At 35.0% G+C, this 23,714-nt stretch overlaps 1 protein-coding gene across 12 annotated transcripts in view; it reads left to right on the forward strand.

Moving 5' to 3' along the window:
• DMD (dystrophin) overlaps positions 1-23,714 on the forward strand; it is a 1,134,919-nt gene that overhangs the window by 390,102 nt on the left and 721,103 nt on the right. The window lies entirely within an intron of this gene.

Consider the following 23,714-nt stretch of genomic DNA (forward strand, 5'->3'; position numbering starts at 1 on the left):
CCACGGGGAGTGAACTGGTTTATGGATGGGGCTTGTTGCCAGCCCTGCAAACCCACAACCCTCAAACATAGTAAATGTAACTAAATACAAGTATAATCCAAATCAAAATGGATGCTGGTTACTGCTCTGTCCTTGACTCCTTTTTTTAACTTTGAACTTTTGTGGTTCCAGGTGATAATTCAAGATTTATTTGGCCTCTAAAGATAAAACAATCTTGTCTTCCCCATCCCTGAAGGAATTTGTCTTATAGGTGTGATGGCTGCCAGCACCTGGACTATTTGTAATTGACGATGGCCTCCTAAGGTCAAGAAGTATAAAACCAGCATAGTTGCACCTGGGACCAAAGTCAGAAACACATTTACACTTCAGTTTTGTATAACTGTGAAGGTGTTTGCTTTTTAAGTGTCTGCATGACCTACAAGACCATAATAGTATAAAGTCTATGTAACTGAATTAAACTGAATATGATGAGGGAATTGTGTGTATGTGGCCTTTGTTTACCTCTTGATGTAACTTCTGTAATTTCTGCATTCCTCTGGTTCTCCTGGGTGACTACAAGCACCACTAGACTGCCTCCAGGAAGATTGTCCTTTAGAAAAACAACCATCAAGATTAGTACTTTTAAACTGGTGTATTAGATATTCCTGCTTGTAAAGAGTGAATGGTGATTGCTGACAGGAGCAAACTTTCAGAAAATTCCTGTATAAAGCTTGTGGAATTCCATGAATTGTAACCTGAGGACACCTGAAAGACTTTATAAAGCTCAGAAGCATTGCTACTCTGTGGATTCTACAGTAATTGCATAGTCACTCTCCCAATGTCACTGATTGATAGTGTTTTATTAATCAAGGGGGGTTTGCATGTTTATTAAAAGAAAGGATTCTGTTGTGAAATGAAAACTAGAATTTAAGAGATGTTTTCAAGGAGAGAAATCACATGCAAAGGAAACACACAGTATTAGAATATTAGTAACACGCATTGAATTCTACTCAGTCATAAATAGTTTCTATGTAGAAAATATCCAGGATGGCACAGCAGAACTCCATCATGTCTTTTCCAGCTTACATGTGATACTTCCAGCACTATTTTTTGACTGTAGATTATTCTATAAATATTTTTCATTGTATACATAAATCCATGTTATACCTTTTCTGTGCTTAATATTCTGTGGTTTTGATTATTTTTTCTTTAAGTTATAGAACTTCACTTGTCTTAAAACAGTTTCTGGGAATTAAATGTTAGGAATGGAAAAAATATAAGGAACATTTCCAGAGTGTGTATTATGTATTCTTATGTGTTTTGGCATTAGTATTCAGAATTACTACATAAAAATAAGTATTTGGTGGATTTGACCTCTGAAATTCAGATTGATCTCATCTCTTTTGACCTTCAGTGTTATGTGAACTGTGTATTTGTATAGGTGAAGCCTTATTGAACAATGGCTTTAGCTCAATGAGCTGAGACAAGTATTTCTTCTGCATTAGGAATGCACAATTTACCTTTAACTTTAGAAAACAACAGTCTTTCAAATAGTGCAAAGAACACTGGGAGTGCTTGTCTGAGTAACCTTTTATTTCTCTCTCTCTCTTGCATATGATGTGTTCAAATGCAAAGAGATACTGTTCTATTTTTTAAATTGATAGGTAGAAAATTCCTCTTTCTAGACTGGAGCAGTCTTGGGTACTAAGTGGGTTACAAGTAAGAAAAATATTTTGATGAAAAGTTAATTAGCAGGTGTGAATGGTTTGGGTGTTTTTTTGTTTGTTTGGTTTTGTTTGTTTGTTTTATTATTATTCTTTTGCAGTGATCTTTTCCATTTGAAATTGGTAGATAAAATTAATTTTCTTTAAAAAGTAATGCTAGGAGGCTGCAGCTGTCATAAGATTGTAGATGGCTAATAAAAAGTACTACTACTTGCCATAAAATAATATAATGAAATGAAAACCTCATGAAATTGCCCTTAGAAACATTTTTCTAGAAGAAAATCTTTTCTGAGCTGAATCTCTCCATGAAATTCATGCAGCAGAAGGGTGTTATTTTCCAAGGAGAATTCCTTTTGTTTTACAAATGCTTAGTATCAATCACATTTCCTATCCTCTTGCAGCACTTTAATTTAACAGCATTTAATTTAACTGATCACTTAAGTCAAACAATTTGGTGAAGAATCCATATAGGTTAAGTATTTACTATAGCACAACAGCAAGACTAACTTACAAATCTGAAGTAGTACATAAGAATCCAGGAGAGCAGCATTCCTAGCACATTTGATGCAGCATATGCACACCTACATCTCCTGGGATGCCTTTGCATCCTTTCAGTGGGTGTTGGGGGGCATCAGCCCTGGATCCTTCATCATTTGGTGATCCTCCCTGAGCAGCCCTCTAGCTGTGAGAGGTGAAACAAGCAGAGAGATGCTGGTCACAATGATCTTCACAAATTCACGACGTTTGGGAAAAGCTCCCTATGACTGGAGAAATGTAAAATGTCAGAGCTATCTTCAGAAAGGGAGAAGGAAGACAATCCAGGAATCTTCAGTGTCCTCTGCTTCTTTTTGCCATCAAGATTATGGAACCAGCTCTCCCAGAAACTGTCCAGATGCACAGATAATCAAAAAGTGATTTGGGACATGGAGAATCAAAAAGTGATTTGGGACACTTTGCCTGGACATTCTCCTCTAATCAGATGGATAATGCTGGGGATAAGAGGAAATCAATTGCTATTTCTTACCTTGATTCTAGCAAGACCTTTCATAGTACCCTTAAAGCCAAAGCAGTGAGATGTGAGTAGAAAACTGGCTAGATTCCTGGTTTAAGAAGGTTCTGATCAGTGGTACAAAATCCAACAGGTGGCTGTTGTGGCTGTGATCCTCAGGGGTGGAGAGAGGAGCTGATAATGTTTTAGTGTCTTATAGCCATTACCTGGGTGATGGGAGGAATTTTACTGCAGCAAGTCTGCAGATAGTTCTTGTCTGAACATGAGTCAGCAGGTCTCACTTGCAACAACCATGTCCAACATACTCAGCTATAGAATTGAGAATGTCACCTGCAGTTTGAGGGAAGTGATTATTCACTTCTGCTCAGAGTCTAAGTTCCATTCTAGCATACTGTGCCATTTCCCATAGCTGGTCACGGTCACTGAGTATTTCAGTGTGGGAAACTGTACTGAACACCAATTCAAATAAGTCATTTAGATCCTCAGTAACTGCCTTGTTTTCTTTACATGTTCCTGCTGTGCTGATCCCTTCATACTGCAAAACATCTAGGAGGAATCCATCTCTGGAAATATTTGAGGGAAGATTTATTAGTAGTTTCCATATGTTTTTCTGGTTGTTCCTCCTGGGCCAGTCTTTCTGTTTTTTTTACACTAAGCCTGCCACAATTTATTACCCTTTCTGTTTTTTCCATTTGGACATGATATGAGTTTCTTGAATTATACTTTGGGTAACTGCTCTTCAGCCCTCTTGACTTGCTTTTATTTAAGTCTTCATTGCTCCCTTTCATCGTCACTTTCCAAGGTGATGCTGCTGGCTCCCTTGTGATTAAACCCTGAGCTGCTTTTGTATTGTTTCTCTCAATCTGAAAAGTGATAAATGGACATTGTGCTGCCTGCATGACAGGAGTTAGGAGCTGGAAGAAAACTTTAAATTCCCTTTGTTTCTTTGGCAGTTCTTTGTAGTCCAGGCTACTGAGTATTCTACAGGAATTTCTCTTTCTCTCTCTCTCTGAAATTGTTCTCTTGCCTCTTTTTTGCTTGCTAGCCTAATGAGGTTCAATAATTAATGTTTTAGTCCCTCAGATATTTTTAAAATGTCCCTTTTTGGGGGTGGGGGGGGGGGCAGGGTTTAAACATTTTTTATGAAGTCTAATAGTAATTAGTCCCCTTAAATGCAAAAAAATTGTTTCTAAAAATTTATGAATTAAATTTATAAGATACATAAAGGCAGACTGATTTTTGCTGCCTGTCTTTTTACCTGTCTCACCTCCAACAGTCTCTGCGGAGTTAGGTTTTTCCTTTTACTCTGAGGCACTGAAAATATAAGGTAATCATTCTAAAATGATGTAGTAGAACTAAATAGAATATGACCAGGATTAGAAAGAGCCCAGGTTCCAATTAATATGTTGGAAGATCTTCACCTTATGCTGAGAGTTAAGGAATTGCCATGGGTTTATGCTTCATTAGTACAAGATTTCATGCTGCCATGTGCTGATTAAGAATTAGGCAGAGGGGGAAATCCTCTGTTCGTCATCCATCACAATGCTGGAAGACTCAATGTCTCTCCCAGTGGTAATTCTAACATCAGTGAATGCAGCTCATAGCAGGACACAGCATTTCAAATGGCATTAAATGCATTCTTTCCTAGTGCACACCCTGCAGAGAACACAGCCCTCAGTCAATGTTTATCACGGGGAAATAGATCTGATGCAGTATTAGGTGGTCAAGCAGACTGGAAGATCTTGTTCATGGCATGACAATCTTATGTCAAGTGTCTTATACCAGCTTGGCAGGCAGAATTTCTGTTTCCAAGACTCATTCTTTGAAATCCAGCCTTCTCTTGAGGTTTATTCAGGGAAAAAACCCTGATTTTTACCAGCCTCACTGAAGGTAATAGGTACTTTTCTGATATAGAAGGAATTGAGAGAGTCTTCTTTTTCTGAGGTCAAGAACATGTTTTGTCAAGAATATAATTTCTTCTGTTGAGAAGAAAGTTGATGATTCCAGGCTTTGGGAAAGATCCAGGACGAGGCCTGACTTCTAAATTATTCCTGAAAACTTAGGGAAAGATGCTTTCAAAGTACCCAAAATGTGGAAATCAGTGGGATTTTCGTTAAAAACTGCAAATTAACTATTACACAGGGTTTATGTATATAATTTTATAATTTTATTTCTTCTATGTAGTGATATTGCAATTATTGTTTCTTCGTTTTAAGGAGCTACTTTTCCTAAATTGAATAGTTAGCTGTGCTCTTATTGGATGTTTAATCTACAAAACACATTAAAAGATTAATTAAACCTTGCAAAAATCCCTCTGAGGACTGTACACAAGCATTATCATTCATTCACAGATGGTAAATGCAGCTAATATTTCTCCAGTAGCACTAGAGAACTTTTGTATCCAGGAGTTTGTCCAGCTCTGTTAATTTGTTTTTTCAGCTAAAACCTATTATTACTGAGATAGCCATGAAGTGGAAAAAAACATTCTGGATTGTAATAGGCAGTTATATCTACATACCTCCAAATTTGTATCACATTTGCCTAATATGTTGCTCTGAATTCAAGATGATTTATTTCAAACTTCAGAGTTTAGTTTTGGTCATGGATGAGCTACTTGCAATCCAATTGCTAGTTTTCTGAACATGAGCTGTTGTTTAGCTGTGCAGAATCAAACTGCTTGATACATGATTTAATAAAACAGTAGAGTGGTGGTGATCCAGTCAGCCATCCTTTGAATTAATTGTAGCTTAAAATTGCTTAGAAATAAGTATCAGAGGATGGACAACTTTTAGCATTTTAAATGGAAAACATTATTTGATATGCATTCTTGAATATCTAAATTATTTTATAATTAACTTTAAATTTTGAGATATTTTCATGAAAGTTTCCAAGAAATCTATGATCAAGCTCTTTACTCTTTTATGTTTTATATTACTTTAAGTCAGGCTCTTCAGAATATTTCATAAATGCAGACGGATTTAATTTGAAGATTGATTTACCTTGATTCTGAATTCCATTTGTATATTATAGTAACGTGCAACTTATAGAGGCACATCTTAGTTTTTATAGGACTAGTCCTTTAATCTACTCTATGGCTTTCTGTGAGTGTTAAATACAGATAATAGTCACTAGTACCTGAGTTAAGTTGCTCTGTACCTATTGGGAAGAAGGTAGGTATCTTATAACTAGAGCTTTGCACGTTGTCTAGAGGTGTTCAGCATCACTGGAAACCAAGGTGTTTTATTTTAATTCCTGCAGTTTGGGTCTCTTAGGTGTATTTGAGTGGTGTGCAATCAGAGCTGCTCCAGGTGAACTGCTGTTCATGGGTCGTGTCACATCTGCTCACCTCATGCTGTCCCTCTCCAGGCAGCCAGCACGAGGACAAGGGTGGGCTCTGGCTGTGTTGCCTCTGCTGAGACAGACACCTGTAGTGCCTCATCTGATCTTGTGTTTTGTTATCCGTGCTGCTGCAATGTGGAGCATAGGGAAGCGAAGCACTGTGTCAAATGCACCCTGCTCTCAGTGGGCAGATGCTCACTCAGGATTATGAAAAGGTGTCCCTTTTTGAAGAGACTCTAGGTTGCTCTGAAGTGTCAGGGGTAAGTGGAAAATCGATGGGTACAGGCCCTCCCTGAAGGCTCTCATCTCTCTCAGTTGTATGGGCTGTGAGCATGGCATGGAAGAGCATCCATCCTGTTAAATACAGACTGACAGTAGTAGCAAGGTTACTACAGGTAATTTGCTACTAGATATATCAAAGTTCACGTGCATTTGCTTGTGCAATGCTTTTGTACTGCAAGCATTCCACTGGGAAATCTTGGATAAAATTGGTATTGGATAGCTTGCTGTGATAAATTAAAACAAAGAACTGCAGAATTACTTTGGCATGAGGTATAGTGACTCATGTGATTTTTAAATCTTTCCTGCACAGTGTGTTCATCACCTTTATCCAGTACAATTTTACTGTATAATCAGCTATCACTCCCCTGACAAGTATTAGTCTGTTAGAAACTTATCATAGGCTGACAAGTGCCAGAATTCACCCTCACATTTCTGTTACTGAAACAACCAGACACTTGGCAGCAGTGGCTAAAAAATTGTTTAACACGTTATTCTGACTTACAGCTTGGCATGTAAATTGTTTTTAATTGTTCAGTTTCAAATCAACATGTAAATATGACTATTGATGATGTTTCCTTGCATTGGCTTTTTTGTTTAATAGTAATAACACAATAATCAGATTCTGTGCTGCTCAATCCTAATGCTAAGGGAATGTATTCTATCTGTTTTGTTTCATGCCAGACAAACACTGTGGACAAAGTAAGCTAAGTTAATTTAAAAAAAAACAAACAACCTTAACCAGCTGTGTAATTATAATTCCTTAGACTAGTCTATGTTAATGTTTTGGGAAAATGCCAACCATTAACTGTAGGAAGCTTACTTTACATAACCTATTGTGTAAGACTCATATAAGACATTCTTAAAGATGGCTTTCCCAGAAGACATTGTCAAAACCCATAGGAGTGTTTTCCAAATTAATTACCCGTTATTTGTACCATTTGGGAGATTCTTCTAGTTTCCTTTCTAAGGCCTTTAGAAATAGTAAAGATGATAGTCTGGTTTAATTATGACTTAAGTAAAGAAAAAAAAAATCTAAAACTTTTCTTCTATTTGTTAAAACTTAAGAGTTTTTAGGGTGGCTGTCAAAACTTGTTTTATGTGTTTTTAGATCTCTCTACTAATGTCCTAAACTGTGTTATTTAAAATAAACCAAAGCATTTTAGGATTTAATTGCATTTTGATTTGTACCCTTGTAATGTATGCAATGGCATGGTACTTCATAGTTATGTTATTGCTTTTTTTGGTGATTATTGCAACTAATGAAAGTCTACATTCAAAGTGGAAGAAATAATTAAATTATTAATTTTTTATTAGCATTTTACACAGCTCCATGATGTGAGACTCAGTTCCTTGGACTAAAATTAGAATATAAAACTAAAAGAGAGATTAATTTCTTTAGGGCCATGGAGCACTGTGTGCCTAGAGAGCCATAGCACAGACCTCTATAATGGCTTTTTTAGCAGAGCCTAATAAAGGAAGAAATAGCAGCAAGGCTCTTATGCCAAGAGCCTCCAGTCTGCTGAATATAAATAGGCATTTTACATGTTGAACTACAGCAGCAGAAATGCTCAAGTTAGAGTTTACTTTTTTGCAAACAAAGGCTTTTAGTCTGTGTGGAACTTGTTCCTTGTGTTGCATAGCAGCTTCGAAAGTCAGTGGGTTTCCATGTCTGAGGGCTGTTTATAAATGCAAGATGTAACTTCTCTGAAAAAGCTGTCACCAACCTCTTTAGGACTATATTGGCTTTATTTATTTATCAAGAGACTTGCTTGTTGATTACAAGGAAATGAAAAATTAAGCTACTTGCTCCAACAGGGCAGTCATAGTCACTCTCACAGAATTGCAATTGAAATAGTACACAATGAAATTGGGAAAAAAATTATGACACACTGAAGGAAGAAATAAAAACTTTGTCTGATACCCAAAAAATGAGATTATGCTCCTATGTGGCAATCTCAGTCTGTTACAGCATTTCTATGCTATGTTTGGAGACAAGATGAACAAATGAAACTTTATTTGCATACCAGTAACTTTTATGAAATTATGAATACATTTTATGAAATACATATTTTATGAACTTTTAGAGAAAATATACTTTTTTGAAAATAAATATGTTTTCTTTGATCAGTAGCTTAATGATAGCTGGTTTTAATTTGATAAATTGGCATTATACAAGTGGAATCACAAGAACAATTTTCTAGTTGTAATCTGATTTGATGTTATCCTTATTTCAGGAGTTGGGCAGTGGTGGTGCAGCCATAGGAAGGTTTCACAGCATTTAAGCCAGTCAGCTCTGAAACAATCTCTCTCCTTCCTCCTGCACTTCTCCTCTGTATTATTCCTTGGGTGAAATGGTTCAGAGAGCTTAACTGGTTGATAAATATTTATTCTGGTTTTGGTTTGGGTTTTATTTTGCATTGGTTTTATTATAGCTTAACTTTAGAATCTCCTCTTTATAAACTGACATAAACGTGCTAGTACATTCTCAAAGCAAAGAGTTAGGATAGTGCAACATTTGAAAGGTAGGAATTGCAAAAAACTGTCCCAGCTTCCTTCCTTAAGTTAAGCTTTAAAGGTAAAACTATTGTGAAACTGCATGCTAATGTTAAAAATTCTCAGGCTGTCAGTTTACTTCCCACAAAAAGATGTACAGAATATTTCTTACTCAGAATTAAACCTGTAGATTAAGAGAATTTTTTTTTACTTTTCCTGTTGAAAGAGGTGCTTACAAATATCTACTTTGAAGTCAATGCATGACTTGTTTACTCTTAATTCCTTGGATCATAGGGACAAACCATCCACATTTGTTTCCTTTATCAATCCTTATTTTTCCTCTTAAATATATTTTAGCAAATACTTGTTAGAATATAATCAGTACTGTTAGCCACTATATCACTATATAGTGCACTGAATAATAATATAAATGTTTTGGTATTTTTGGTAATTTAAAGCATTGATTTTAATGCTCTATGCATGTTGGCAATAAGCTGAAACTTTCCTGTTTTATATCACTGTAATTATTTTTCAGATGCACAAATTGTGTGGCCAAACTGAAATGTTATGTTAACATGGTCTGACTCTGTATACTGTGAATAAAATAACTTTATTTAGTAACTTACTGATGAGCCCATCTTTGACTGGATCTATTGGCTGTGTTTAAGGAAGCATATACCTGTCATGTGTATAGGTATGGGTATCTCTGAAACCTTACTAGAAAACTGGATGGCTAATTTTTTATGTTACAGACCTATGGATTAAACTGTTTCTTGGAGGCTACTTTGATTTTATTTAATGCTTCATTTTCTCAAAACATTATTCAGAATTAAACCAGATGCCATCCAAGCTATGAATGAATTTTAATGTTTGTAAGGAGCATTATCAGTGTACTCTCAGGTACACATTATCTGTTCAGAAAATGTTTCATAGTGTTCATCAGTATAAACTCTGATTGCTCATGTAAGAGGGAAATTACCATTCCCTAATTATTTTTTTATTACTCTTAAAATCTTCTGAAGTCATTTGGGTACTGCTGTGATTCTTTTGACTGCTTCTGTTTATTGTGCTCTTGTCCTCCTGGTTATATCAATCCTTTCTACACAGTTGAGCAGGTGCTTGATGCTCCCTGATCAGCAGTTCTAGGTATGATATTTAGGTGAACCTCATAGCAATCAACCTCTGGCTGCTCTTTTGGAACTGACAGAAGCACAAGCCTGAAGCAGAGGTTGACACAAAGGTAACCCAACCAGCTCCCAGGTTCTCTGGAAAAGTTATGCCCTGAGGAAGAGCCTGTGGAACAGGTGAGGAAGATAAATCTCTGTCACAGGTGGCAGTGGAGGCAGGTACACCTCAGCCAGGGTGAAAAAAAGGACAGTGATATTTCCTGGAGTATCTCTCACAAGAGATGGAGGCATTCCTCTGCAAACCTGACCATGTCTTGAGAGGTTTTTTTCTTGTCAGCCACTTGGACCCAAGAGGCTGCAGAGTCTTCTAACATGTGTCTGTGTCTGACCCTTTGGCTACTCCCCCTTGTTCATTCATTTGGGCACTAATCCATGGCTAGTGCCTGGCTGTCTAAGGAGTGACTGCAGAGTTCTGGTGAGGATGAAGGGCATGGTGCCTACAGGGTGCTCTCCTCTCTTCTACTGGTAAACAGGAAAAGCTCAAGGAGGAATGGGAAAATTTTCAGATCAACATTTGACTGTATATATGGTGTCACAGCAGGGAATTTGGGCTTTTTTCACTGTGGGGACCTGTTTGAGGAACAATGCCTGCTCAACAGGACTGTCAAAGTGGATAAAGAACATCTTTGGCAAAAAGCATCTAACCTTGTGATGAGGGCTATAACCTAATTGTGGCAGGGAAGGGGTGCAATAAGCTGAAGAAAAGGGCAGGAACATGTGGCAATGAAGCTTTTAAAAAACACCTCTGTGATGAGGTATCTGTCACCTTCCTTATGTGAACACCAGTAGCCACATGCACATAAAATGGGAAAGGTGGACGTGGAGGTCCATGCACAGTTGCAAAGCTATTATCTCCCTGAGATTCCAGCAACTGGGACTGCTTGCATGCCTGGGGTGCTGAAGGAAACACAGACCCAGAAGGTGGGGAAGAGAGGTTGTGTCCTATGCAAGAGGGGCTGGAGAAAACCCTGGGAGGGGAATTAGGTCAGTCAGTGTAGCACCACTGCATTTTCAACAATTGAAATAGATTAGAATTGGGTGTGCTAATAAATTTAACTTTGGGAACTGTTCTTAAAGCCACGATTGCCAACTCATCTTTGGATAGTGTAGGCAACATAATTTCTGTATGTAACTTGGGGAGGTTTTGACATTGTTTTGAATCACAGTTTATTTATATGCATGTTCCCCTGCTGAGATTCCCTCTATGAGTGATGGACTGGAAATTAAGAACGTATTTTTTTTTATTTACTTCACTAGGAATTGAATTTATTCTATTGACATATTGCATATTGGCTATCTGACGGACATGAGATGTTCAGATGATAGTGATTTTCCATTCTTAATGCTTATTTTTTAAAAAAGAAGTGACCTAGAGGTGAGACACCTCACTGTATATCCCAAAGTTATCTGCTGTTTTCCCAAAGTCTTAGGAATGCTTTATTATTTGCCTACTCTAGCCACATACAAGAAACAGAAAATTTACAATTTTTATGTATTTCTAATTCTCATCAAACTAATAACTTTCTAATGGTCCATTCCTGACTTTCTTCTCTAATATCTATTGCAATGACCAGTGCAACACTAAGAACAGAAACAATTAATACTTCAAAAATCAAACTCTGTCTTAAATCAATAACTCTCTGTTGGGTAAGTTGCTAAGGCTGGGATATTTTTATGAGGAAATATCACTGTCTGTGGCATATTAACATTTTATAAAAGCAAGGCAATAAAAATACATGTGTAAAGACTTTGTTTTACAAGATTACTTAGAGATACTTACCTGCCTCTTCTGTGTTTTCTCTAGCAGGATCTTCAGAAAGCTGTAACATTTGGGTGTATCTTAAAATTAAATTGTAGAACACAAACATGACAAAAGGAGCCTGACCTGTAATGTCTTTGAACACATTTCAGTAATAATGAACTATTAATTTTTGCTATTTAATTCCATGCCAGGAGCACAGAGGCGCTATAGAAAATATGCTTTTGTAAGATTTTACTTTGGTTTATCCTCCTCTATCCTGGTGTAGGGTATCTAATTTCTGTGTTATTTGTATACTTAGTACCTTTTTTCCAAGTTGCCTTGTTAAATAGTATCCTTGTAGACCCAAAGTTTAGATGAAAGTCGTAACAAATTACAGAAGGACTAAGTATCTATGCTTGCTAAGAGTTATATCTCTTTGAATTGAAAATAATTACGTATTTGAGGCTTAAGTTCTGGACACTTGGAACTGCTCAGTACATTTTGGTTGCAATGCCGTGGCTACAGTGCTTTAAATTTGATTTCCTTTACATGAGCAGTGTCACTTGACTCAGATTTTCAGAAGAGTGTGGTTTTGCTGTTGTAAGTACATCTGCTGTATAGCTTTGCTAGCCAGGTGGCATAAAGATTTTATACCATTATTCAAAGGTTTAAAATATAGTTCATTCCTTATCTTTGTGCTCCAGAACTGAGAAGATCCTAGGGTGCCTTCTGCTCATGCTGAGGTCTTTGCTCAGCTGGAGCTCAGCAGAAAAATAGTGCGTGGAAAGCACTTGGCTCCCACTGCTGCAGTATCTGTCCCTGGTAAACTGAGTGCTTCAGTCTGCATCAAATCTATTGCTCTGGATTTGTAAATGTGCTATTTCTATGCTATTAGAACTTGCCATATTTTATTAAAAGTTTTTTTGTGTGGACCCAGAATATATATTTATTACTAATCTGATAATGCTGGAAGTTAGTGAAACATGCCACTTCTCTGTGACTGGTGTCACTCACTTGTCCTGTCTGAACCCTGCAGGCTCATTTTTGATGAAATCACTATCTTTATGGCAAGATGGGCTAAATTACTAATGTGCTGGGTTGGCTTGCACAACCTGCTCGGTGAAAATGGTTGCACAGCTAGGCCCAAAGATTTTTCAGGAGTTACCCTGTCAAATAAGGACCAAAATCAAAAAGTTGCTAAGCAGAATAAGGTCCATTTTATGACAATTTTGAGTTATTTACTAGAATTTTTGTGATTTAAAGAGTATTGTATATTGTTAGTTTAAAGTTTGGAGCAGTGCTTAGTTTTACCTTTAGTTTTGGAAGATTTTTTTAGTTCTGTGGTTTTGGTTTTTGCTGGCTTTTCATGTTAATCTAGAGAAACCAGTCAGTGAGAGGAGACACTGGGAACCTTTCTGTTATACTCTGTGGTTTAACTACAAGACTGTACTCTGTTTAAATGTGAAATGAAAATTTTCCAATGGGTTTGGACACGTATTTCATGCATTTAGGTGTTTATTAGTTATTCTAGATCCTGTTTCAAAGCCTAGTCTCATGTCTTCAGAACAGTCTGAGTTATTAGCGAAGATGACCTCCTCCGCATGATTTTTAGATTACGTACATTTTCTTAGCTAATAACACTTAAATCCACTATGTTTGGGCTAAAATCAGTCTCTCTAGCACTGGGTATTTTAAGAAAGACTTTAAGAAAGTCTTGTCCTCCATTGTTCTCATTTACAATCCTAGACTCTGCTCCCATAACTGTAGTCATGAATGTTTCTTATTCTCATCATGCCTCTGTCTGAGCTTTGTACCTGTAGCATCTCTGGTTTGTTTAACTACTCAGCCTGGAAAAGGCAATTCCAAAACCAAACATGTGGAACTTTTCAAGTACATCTTCTAATGATCCTTTTTGTTTTTCTTTTTCCCTCCCCCCTCCATCCCCAAATGCTAATAAATTTGGTATTCAAATTTTTTTACCTTAAAAATATATTTTGTTTCGAAAAACACAGACTAAGGCCTGACATAACATAACCTCTTTAGCATTCAATAATGCTAATTAATGGATAAATGTATATCCAGTTGGTGAATTTGAAGATTATATAGTTTATTGCATTTTAAAAAGAGATAATTAAAAAAAACACAAACATTAGTACTTATAAGTTAAATATCAAGGAATAATATACTAATGGTGGAATTAGCAGTTCTACCATCTTTTTCCAGGATTATATATTTTCTTAAACTTTTACATGTTCTTTTTTTTATTTATGCTTAGCCCCTGCTCTATATTTACAAATCCTTCTGCATGATAAAATATTCACCAACTAATATTTAGATTTAACCTGGTTATTTTTTGTGTTGCTTCATCGTCCTATCTAAACACATTTTTAGGGCTGCTTGCATTTTCTTCATTAGCATAATGCATGATAAATATGTAATAAAACTGGTTGTTGTTCTAATGCATTCCTAACTCCTATTTACATTATATTGACTGCACTGATTAATCTCCAGCTTTCTTTCCCAAGCTCTGTTGATGTACTATTAGTTGTTAAATATGTATATGTATGCTATATATGCAAAAGCTCTTTTGCAATTTTAGTCTAATGCTTTATCAGAGTTTCTAATAATAGTCAGCCATGACACATTATTTTTATCATTATTTTGGCCAGATTATTGCATGGATATCTTTCCTTATAACTGAATTATTAAAAAAAAAGGCTAGGGAGTGGAGTTCATAGAAAAGCATGAAACTATAGCCTATATTAAAATAGTATAACTAAAAAATAGTTAGCATTAACTATAATGTAGAAAGGAGGGGAGGAACAGGACATTTAGGACCTGATTTTTCATTAATGTCCTGTTACCTGCAATTTCAGGTAAACATCTCATTATAAAAGATTTATTGAATTCCTCAAGTTCTATTGTAGTCAGTTGGATGCTTTGCTTCTATTCCTTTGCCTTACTCAGAAGCTCACTTTCTGAAGGTGATAAATTTTTTCTGCATTTTTAGGTTGCATTTCTTCAGGTTTGTTGTGTTGTCTTTTGTTCTTGCACTAACGTTGTCCTTGAGCTTGATGGTTTTGCTCTGATTGCTTTCACCCTGTGATATATTTATAAGGAGCACTCATGTAGCTGCTCTAAGCCTTTCTTTGAGTAGGCTCTCAATAAGGTTTTGTTCTTCTCGAAACTGTCTGCTTAAGACTAACAACTTTTTTCTGTTTCACTTGTGGATTTTTATTCTTGGACATGTCAGATCAGAAAACAGAATTCTAAGTCAAATCTTGTTAATGCTTTCTGGAATAAAATCAATATTATGTTTCTTGGAGAAGAATTTGGTTTATCTTTCAAAATTGATATTTGGATGAAAAAAAATAACAAGTCTTGCATTTCAAGGCTGTGATCTCTCTGTTCCTTGAGTGGTCAGATGTATGAAGTATTTTCAGGAGGTGCTGTTGTATGTTGTATGTATGTAATTATACATATTTTACATACTTGCAGATATTCTGTAAAGTTTGGCAAGCATAATTTTGCAATTTTTGGTGAATGTGACAGGCTTTGGTTCTGATCTTGAATGTTTTGCCTGCATTTGCTAAACAATAGCAGGACATGCACTACTAGAGCATTAAAATGAGCTGTGCTTTGTTTAGACTCGGAATCCCATGTATTCTAAAGGGTGGTTACATTCAGAATATCCCAAAATTTGTGTCAGTTCTAGAAACTCTTGAAAATATCAAATTACCATTTCTTAATCTTTCATCCTTGAGTCCATGTGGACTAAACAAGTCTCTGCCATAGCACACATTCACAAACTACTACAATGCTTATTTAGGTTCTACCTGTATTACAGTGGAGTAGAGATTAATGTATTTAAAGTATTAAAAAATAATTTTTATTTTGAGTTATTTAATAACACTATCTCTGAAAATGTTGTGGTTCTAAATTGCACCTATACTGCATCATAAAGCATTCCTGGAATTAACTGTCTGAGTACTGAAGTTTTGCTATCCATTTGTTTCTGTGAGTGAAGACCATGAAGACAATTAATAAGTCTGAACTGAGAAGAATGTGAGAGAACCTTTTTATAGTGAAGTCAGAAAGATGTCAAATAAACAAGGTGTTAGTGTAATACTGATTTCAGGTATCCCATGCAGGCCCTTCTTTCACAATTTTCCCTTCTGATACAGTGCTAAGAAGGATTTCCTTTTTCAGAGCACACAGTAAAGCATTATAGTGCTGCTATTCTGCTTACCACTAGACTGTAATTGTTAGTGTTTTAATATTTATGGTTTGCCTTTTATATATTAAATAAGTTTAATATATTTTAATGAAAATGTATGTTTCATGTTTGAAATTTCCTATATTTATTTTAATATTGTTTGATACACATAAAATATTCCATTTGGCATTCTTTCTGCTACATGTTTAAATAGGAGTCATTAAAATGTTGATTTCCAAATCTTTACATTATGAATTCCCAGGCATCCTGCTTTTCCCTTAACCTGTTCCTCTGCTTCTCCAACACTAGCCATGTGTACAATTGTTGAAATGTAAATGGAAGCTTACATAGATGCAAAACATGAGCAGATATTTCCAGCCTCAGAGTATGGGCTTAAGAAGTTCTGACTGTTGAGCATGAACAGTTCTCTTCCTCAGATAATCACATTTAGAGTTGTTTGTTTTATTTTCTTAAATTACATTACAGGTAGATTTTAAATAACTTCCTGGAAAATGGAAAGTGCATAGTAACCCTTCAGTCAGAGCTTGCATTATTAAAGAGTATTGGCATGATGCATTTTAAACTGCTTTTCCTCATGATCAGCCTAAGGAAAAACGTTCAGCACATTAATCTATTAATGCTGTATTTTTGGTGAAATAATCCTTCAAATGTTAAAAGTTTGTCCCCTACAACATCTATAAGGTTTTTTCCTAACCTGTTTCTTTAGCATTTCAATGCAAGAATGATCATGATATATATATATAAATTATTAAAAATAGAGTTTCAATTTCCTCAAGATGTATCTGTATATTTTTTTAAGATATGTTTTTAAAAAGTGTAAATAGCCTTTTTGCATCTGCTACGGTTAACATTCTTAAATACTTAATTTGTCATTTTTTATACTGTTTATGTGCCATACATATAGAAGCCTATATTATCCAGGTAGCTGGTCTTCATGTAGATGTAGCCACGCCACACATGCAGTGAGAAAATTCAAGATGTGTTGCCATAAGACTCAAGAAATCTCTTATTTGAATTTTAAACTGACATATCAAATCAATTTGTATACGTGAATTTCTGTCAGTGAGGGCTTTTTTTGTTAAATATCCTATATGTAACTGAACCTTAATAGCTATGAATTTTCCTAGCCTCTCATAATGATATTGAATTTTTTTCTGATATTTTTTAGCTGAATATAATCAAACTTGCATGCCCTATGGAAGTATGGTCTATTGAATATAAAAAATATTGTATTGTAGCTGCAAACAGTACTCTGGCCTAAATTAGGGGAAACAGGATTTATTGATGAAGATGTAATTATATGCACTAAATATTGTAATTTTTTTAAGATATCTAGAATTAATTTTACACCTGATCTTGACCTCAAATTTAGGAATATTACAGCACAGAACTTTGTTCCTTAAAACTTCTGCTACAATTTTTAATCAAAACAAAGCCAAGTACAGCTTAGTTTCAATTTACAGCCAAATGAGTCCATCTTGGACCCTTTCTTGTTTAGGTTTCACTCTTTTTTCTATTTCACTTTTCCTAAGTTTCACATAAAACCAGTTGTCCATAAGGTCCTAGATAGGAAAAGCACAAGCTACAGTATCATTCAGTGTTCTGTTTTGTTGGTTTGGGATGGAATTAACCTCAGGTTTTTTAACTTTCCTCCATGTCAGAAATAGCACATTTCAGATGGGAATAAAAGGAAGATACACTCTAGCAGCAGAATCCCTGTTCTTCTCAGTAATATTTCAAAAGAATGCTGTGTTTTGGTTGCACCTGAAGAAGTATTACCCTCTAAGGCTGGAATCACCCATCCAGTATGCATGGGTGATTTCTTTTTCTATTGTCTGTTCAGAACTGGCTGTTTAGATTTCAACTGCCATTTTCCATTTATCATATATCTTTTTACCTTTATGAAAGGTTTTACAATGAAATAAAAGTAATGAGTTTATCTCCATATGAAGTTAGAAAATCTTTAGTTACTGGATTTCACTCTCTAATTTTCTTTTTTTCTTTTTATTTTTTTTTTAATATCTACCTGTGCTGTTTCTCCAGACTAAATATTTCTAAAAGCTAAGTGAAAAATGTACAGTATTTTGAAATACTGTCCCATTTGCTCTCTTAAATATTAGCCTGTTTGAAAATATCTCAAATACTCTTAGCAAAATTACAGTTTCAGTGACTGCTAATATTACCTTTTTTGAACACTATTCCTGATTCAGACACCGTAACTCCTTTGGTCTGTCTTCATTTTCAGAACTCTTCAGTAGGAACTAGGTGACAGGTTATATTTTAGTTTTCTTTCCTCTGGCTCTTCCTGCCCCACCCCACCCCTCACTGCATTTCCAGGTTTTGAAAGACCAAACTGCAGCTTTCAGTAGGGTATATCAGTTTTGTGAGGATAACTGCTGACTATTATTTCAGCAGATTGATGGCAGCCATGCTCACTCCTACCCAATGACAAAAATATTACTATAAAACATGATATGATAAAAATGTATCATACCCTACATTTTTAAAACTAGTATTTTATTTCTTTGCTATTTTGACTTCACTTCTTCTATCTCTCTTTTAGGCTAAGAAGATGCTTACTTGAGATATAGCTTAAGGTGCAAAGGTTGTGGTGTTACTAAAGCAATGTTAAATATTGTAAGGAACCTGAAAAAGAATAAGCAGCAGCTTTACTGTTCAGCAGAGGTATTAAGTCTGATTCTGCAGGTTTAAAATCCAGAGATAGCATCAAGTTCACTTAACCAGGATAGTGCTGGCATATTAGTCCAAGGCTCCTTCACACTCAGGCAGCAAATCAGAACAGACATTCACACAGATTAAAGGTATGTTCTGCCACCAAATATATTAATACCAGATACACTTGAATTCTGCAGCAGTTTAATTCCACAAATCCTGACCTGTCTCTGTAATTCCAAAAGGTAAACACAAGTGTGTTAATCTTCTGAGGATATTTTCTTCCTGTTGCTGTTGTGACCTTATTTAATGCAGCCTACAAAGGTCAGCATTTTGACATCTGTAGGTGTTAACCATCAGGTTTAAAACATTCATTTTCTTAAGGAAATCTCTGTTTAAAAACTAACAACATTTTCGTAGTGGTTTAGGTTTATGGCTATTCACATCTACAGAAAAGAAGAAAAAGCCAGTGCCACTATCTCTGTACATGGACTGTCTTCCAGGCTTCTGCTCTCACTTATTTGTCTGTATGTAATTTTTGCCTTTTTCTAGGAGTTAATTTTGTAAAATGTGAATTTTATTCAACAAAATAATAGACTGTGATCACTGTGCTTATTCATATAGGCCATTGAGTAGCCTTTATAAAAATTTCTCTCTTCGCTTTGTCTTTAAAATAAAGTTTTTAAATCATCAGTTTTAATTTCCACATTTCAATATTCACAGTTCTGCAGTATTTCATATATTTATTTTTGTCTATCTTCAAGTCCAGGTCTGTTCCTTGAGATTGCCTTCAAAGATTGTTTTCATTATGAATTTAGCGCACAATCTACTGATGGAGTAAAAAAACAGGGCAGAAAATAATTACAAATTTAAAAAAGAAGTAAAAAAGGTCAATAATTGTGTGTAGACACTGCAGTTACTGGCTGACCTTTTAGAGACTGTAGAGTTTTTTGCTTCGAGGTCTTAGTGGCAGCAATGAGTGTCAGTCGAGTAAATCATTACTGCTATTGTTCCAGCTATTATCGTACCATTAGTGTAAACATGGATTGTAGGGAAACGTCGTTTTGAGACCAAGTGGAGACTGAGGGAGAAGTATGTTTACATTTCAGCAAAACACCTTATAATCTTTGCCTGATAATCTTGCTTATTTCTTGGTGTTTGAATAAGAATGAATTATATATAGACTCATGGTTTTGCAGTCAGTGAATTAAGTCACCAGTAAGAGCAAACCTCGAATGGGACTCATGATTCTCTCACAGCTTAATATCTGTAAGTGTTCTTGTTAAATTTGGAGTAAAAATTACCAAGTTCAAAATTTCCACCCTTTTCTTTTTTCTATTTTTTTTTCCCTTAGTTTTGGGGCAACATTTAAAAGATTTATTTTATTCCGAGATTTCCGATGCATGCATTTGTGAATGAAATCTTACTTTTTCTTCCTTTTTTTGAGTAAGCTGTTTCATTTTTACTACTGCAGTCTAATGTACTTTCAGTTGCAAATTTAGGTTTAAATCTCATAAAAATGAGATCAAAATATATACCTTGGGTTTTATGAAAGCTGTTTCAAAATGTTTTGGTAGCCTTGTCAGGAAGATTACCACAGAGTTTTGAACACACTTTGAAAAGTTCACCCTTATCCTTGAGGCTAAAGGGTAAAATAAATAAAAGTTATATCTGAGTTGTGGCTGCACTTTTATAAATGCTCTTCTGGGCCCTTGTCTTAAATCCTGTGGGTGAGGCTGGTGCCACACTAGGAGTGGCCATGTGAATGTGGAAGTATCTCCTGTAATGAGTTTCCATTGTAGAAATTAAACATTTATGTATCTGTTAGATTTATGTCTTATCTCAGGATTCTCAGAGCTTCTGCTTTCTAAACAGATGCATTTGGAAATAACAGTAGAACCTGTAATAAGTATTAATTTTGTATTTGGATCATGAAAAAGCCTTTCACAAACCCCCAAAGCTCACTCTGATAAAAGAAATAACAACAGCCTTTATTTATTGGGGAAAAAAGCCCCACGTAATCTCTGAACATTCAAATCAGCTTTGAGAATCTCAAATTTTTTTGTGAAAGGGAGGACAATGTTTTTTATTTAGCACAGGTTTTAAAATCTCATTTGGGTTAGGAGCCAGTAATATTGAATTGCTGGGATTTTCTATTACTAATGTAGTAGAAGCAAACAGTATTAGGTGATGTATAAGATTTAGAAATTAGTTTTCTGTTTTCTACTTTATGCTTCTGTGAAAACCCTAGCTACTTCTCTTGAAGAAGGGATTTCTTGTATTTTTAGGGCTCAAGTTTCTCAGCATGTTTCTCAGCACTATGTAAAGTATTTTTTGGAATTTGTCTCACAGTCTAAAGAAACCAGATCAGCAATTTATGTACAGAAATATAATCTTTCTGGCAGTGCAGCAAGCACTTAAGCTCTCCTCTTTCAAAGTTATTTTGCTACTAGTTTGATACAAAGAGTAAACACAAATAGTAAAACTATTTGACACAAACGGAGTCAGAACAGTTAGTTGGTCAGAGCTTGGAGAAAGCAAAATATTATTAAAAAGGAACAGTTGTATTGGTAGCTGTGTATTTGAAAATTTTAGGAAGCATTTCCATAAACACTTCTAACTTGTGCTCTGTATGTGGCTTTCTATACTTATTGTAACGCTGTAGAAAAACACTGGATTTGTTTGTTGCTGTATTTTTTGGTATGGAACCTACTTGTGTTTTATATCATAATCATTTCCACTTATCCTTTAATGTTATCAGGAACTTGATCATTGACCAAACATATGGATACAAGAACCAAACCACTTGTGAACCACAAGGCTTATAAAAATTGGTTGCTGAATCACTTTTTTGAAGAGTTTGACATATTTAGAAAGTAATTAGTTTGAGAACATTTCAGTTTTATTGTGATCATCCTTAACAAACAGTCAATCTTGTAGTTTTGTTCATCATAAAACAAATAATATTTGCTAATAAGAATCAAGCTGCATTAAACTTTTATCAGGCAAATTGCTTCCCAAAATAAACCTGTAAAAACCCTTTAAAGACAACTATACTTCAACAGCAGTGGATTTGGCTTATATTTCATGATTTTAACATTCTGGGGTGAAATCAGATCCTTTCTGCTCTTTTGGTACTTGTTACCAAGTTACTGCTTTTCTAGAGGAACAAAATCTTACTTTACATTAAAATTCATGGTCAAAATTGAGCTCTTCTAGTGTCTCCTTAGACTCAGACAGGCATTTTGGCCCATATATCAAAATAAGTGCTTTTTGTTTTATTTCTCTTCTGTATTTTGTGAATTTGACTGGGGTCTTCCTTGAACAGACTAATCTTTCTAAATGGCTAGGGGTGAATTTGTTTTCAGGGGGAGCACATAAAGTTAGGCTCTTGCAAGGTAATTTTGTTTCTTTAATGAAAAATGATGCTTAAAGAAACCACATCTTAATAAGTGATCCCATGGATCTCGAAAGGTATCAAGAAGAGTTGTCTGAACAATATGGTTCGTCTGACAAGTTTAAGTCACTGTTTTCTCTTGAAAAATATTAACCTGTCAGCATAAAGTTTTTACTGAAGAAGTTTCCTCTCAATAACTGGAACACTCATCTTGGAAACTTTTCCAGTACTTTCGTGTAACTGTATTTATTAAAGAACTGGGTTGGTTTCCAGAGCTTTCCAAAGTTATTCAGATTCTTTATTGATAAACATCTTAATATAATTTCTGCTAATCTTATAATGTTTCCCATTTTAAACTCTCTTTTGACTTGTAGTCTATTTTTTTCAATTTTTTTTTATTCTTTTCAATCCTACTCTGGATAGTTTTTGCCAAGAAAACTGCTGAAAATTTTCTGAAATAATTCCCTCTGAGTTGAATTTTAAAAGATAGATTGGTCTGGAAAAAAAAAATAATAAAATCCCGGATAATTTTCTCAAAACTAGTATTAGTAAAATGGCATAGTTTACATATCTTGTCTTAATTTTATTAAAAATCTTCTGTATTTTCCAAGAATTAGAGATTAATTTTTAAGAGGTGTATATTGGTTTGACAGATATTTTTTTCCCCACAAATGAAAATAAATGTATTTACAAAGAATTAGTGAACTTTCTTGCAAGAAAATGATTGAATTTCAGTTTTTTTACTGTCTAGCTACTAGGATTTCAAATAGCCATCAGACTCAGCAGGGGGTAAAGATAGTACATTAGACTAGGGCTCAGAAGAAGAAAATATTATGGTAAAATATAGCAGAAGTCATTCCTGCTCTGATAATTCTGGAGCCTGTAAAAAAGACTTTTGAGAGATTGATATTCCAGGCTTTCCAACTGTGGTTGTTGAGCTGTTTGTTGTGATTAAATAATGAAATCCTTTCCTATTTGCCAGTGGATTTTGACAGCTGCATATATGCTTTTTATTTGTCAGGTAAGATGGCTAAACAGTTTTTAGCATATATATTATTTTCTAGGTACTCATTTTATCTATTGTGTGAGATATTTTTGTAGATAAATGATAAGGGATTTTCCCACTTGGTTAACAGGACATTTTGAAAAGGAAAATAATGAACAAACAATAGAAAAATCACAATTGGTACTGATCATTCAGTGTGTATTCTTTCCTCTAGGAAGGCATGGATATTCATGTAAACATAATTGCTAGTGGACACTAAGTATAAGAAAATGGTGGTAGAATATTCAAGAGAAGACAAGAAGATGCTTATAGTAAAATTCCTATATTATGGAAGTGGGAATGTTAAAGGGAATGTGCTGTTTTTTCCAGCCATTGCTATGTAGAACTAAACCTTCAGCTGTCTCTCTTAAAGTACCAAGCAAAGAACTGGATGGGATGGGTCAGAAAGCCAAACCAAAATTATTGAGAGAATGTCTTTTCTTAATTTCCAAATATATGTAAAACTTTTAATGCAAGGTGCCTTCTTTCATGTTCATTCCACATTCTAGGCAGAGAGAATGAGATGCCATGTTGTAGAACCATTGATTTATTTTATTTTTTCTGTGAACTCAAATTTTAGCAAAGACAGGATTGATCTAAGACAGTAA

The sequence above is a fragment of the Parus major genome, chromosome 1 (genome assembly GCF_001522545.3).
Source record: "Parus major isolate Abel chromosome 1, Parus_major1.1, whole genome shotgun sequence".
Lineage (NCBI taxonomy): Eukaryota > Metazoa > Chordata > Aves > Passeriformes > Paridae > Parus > Parus major.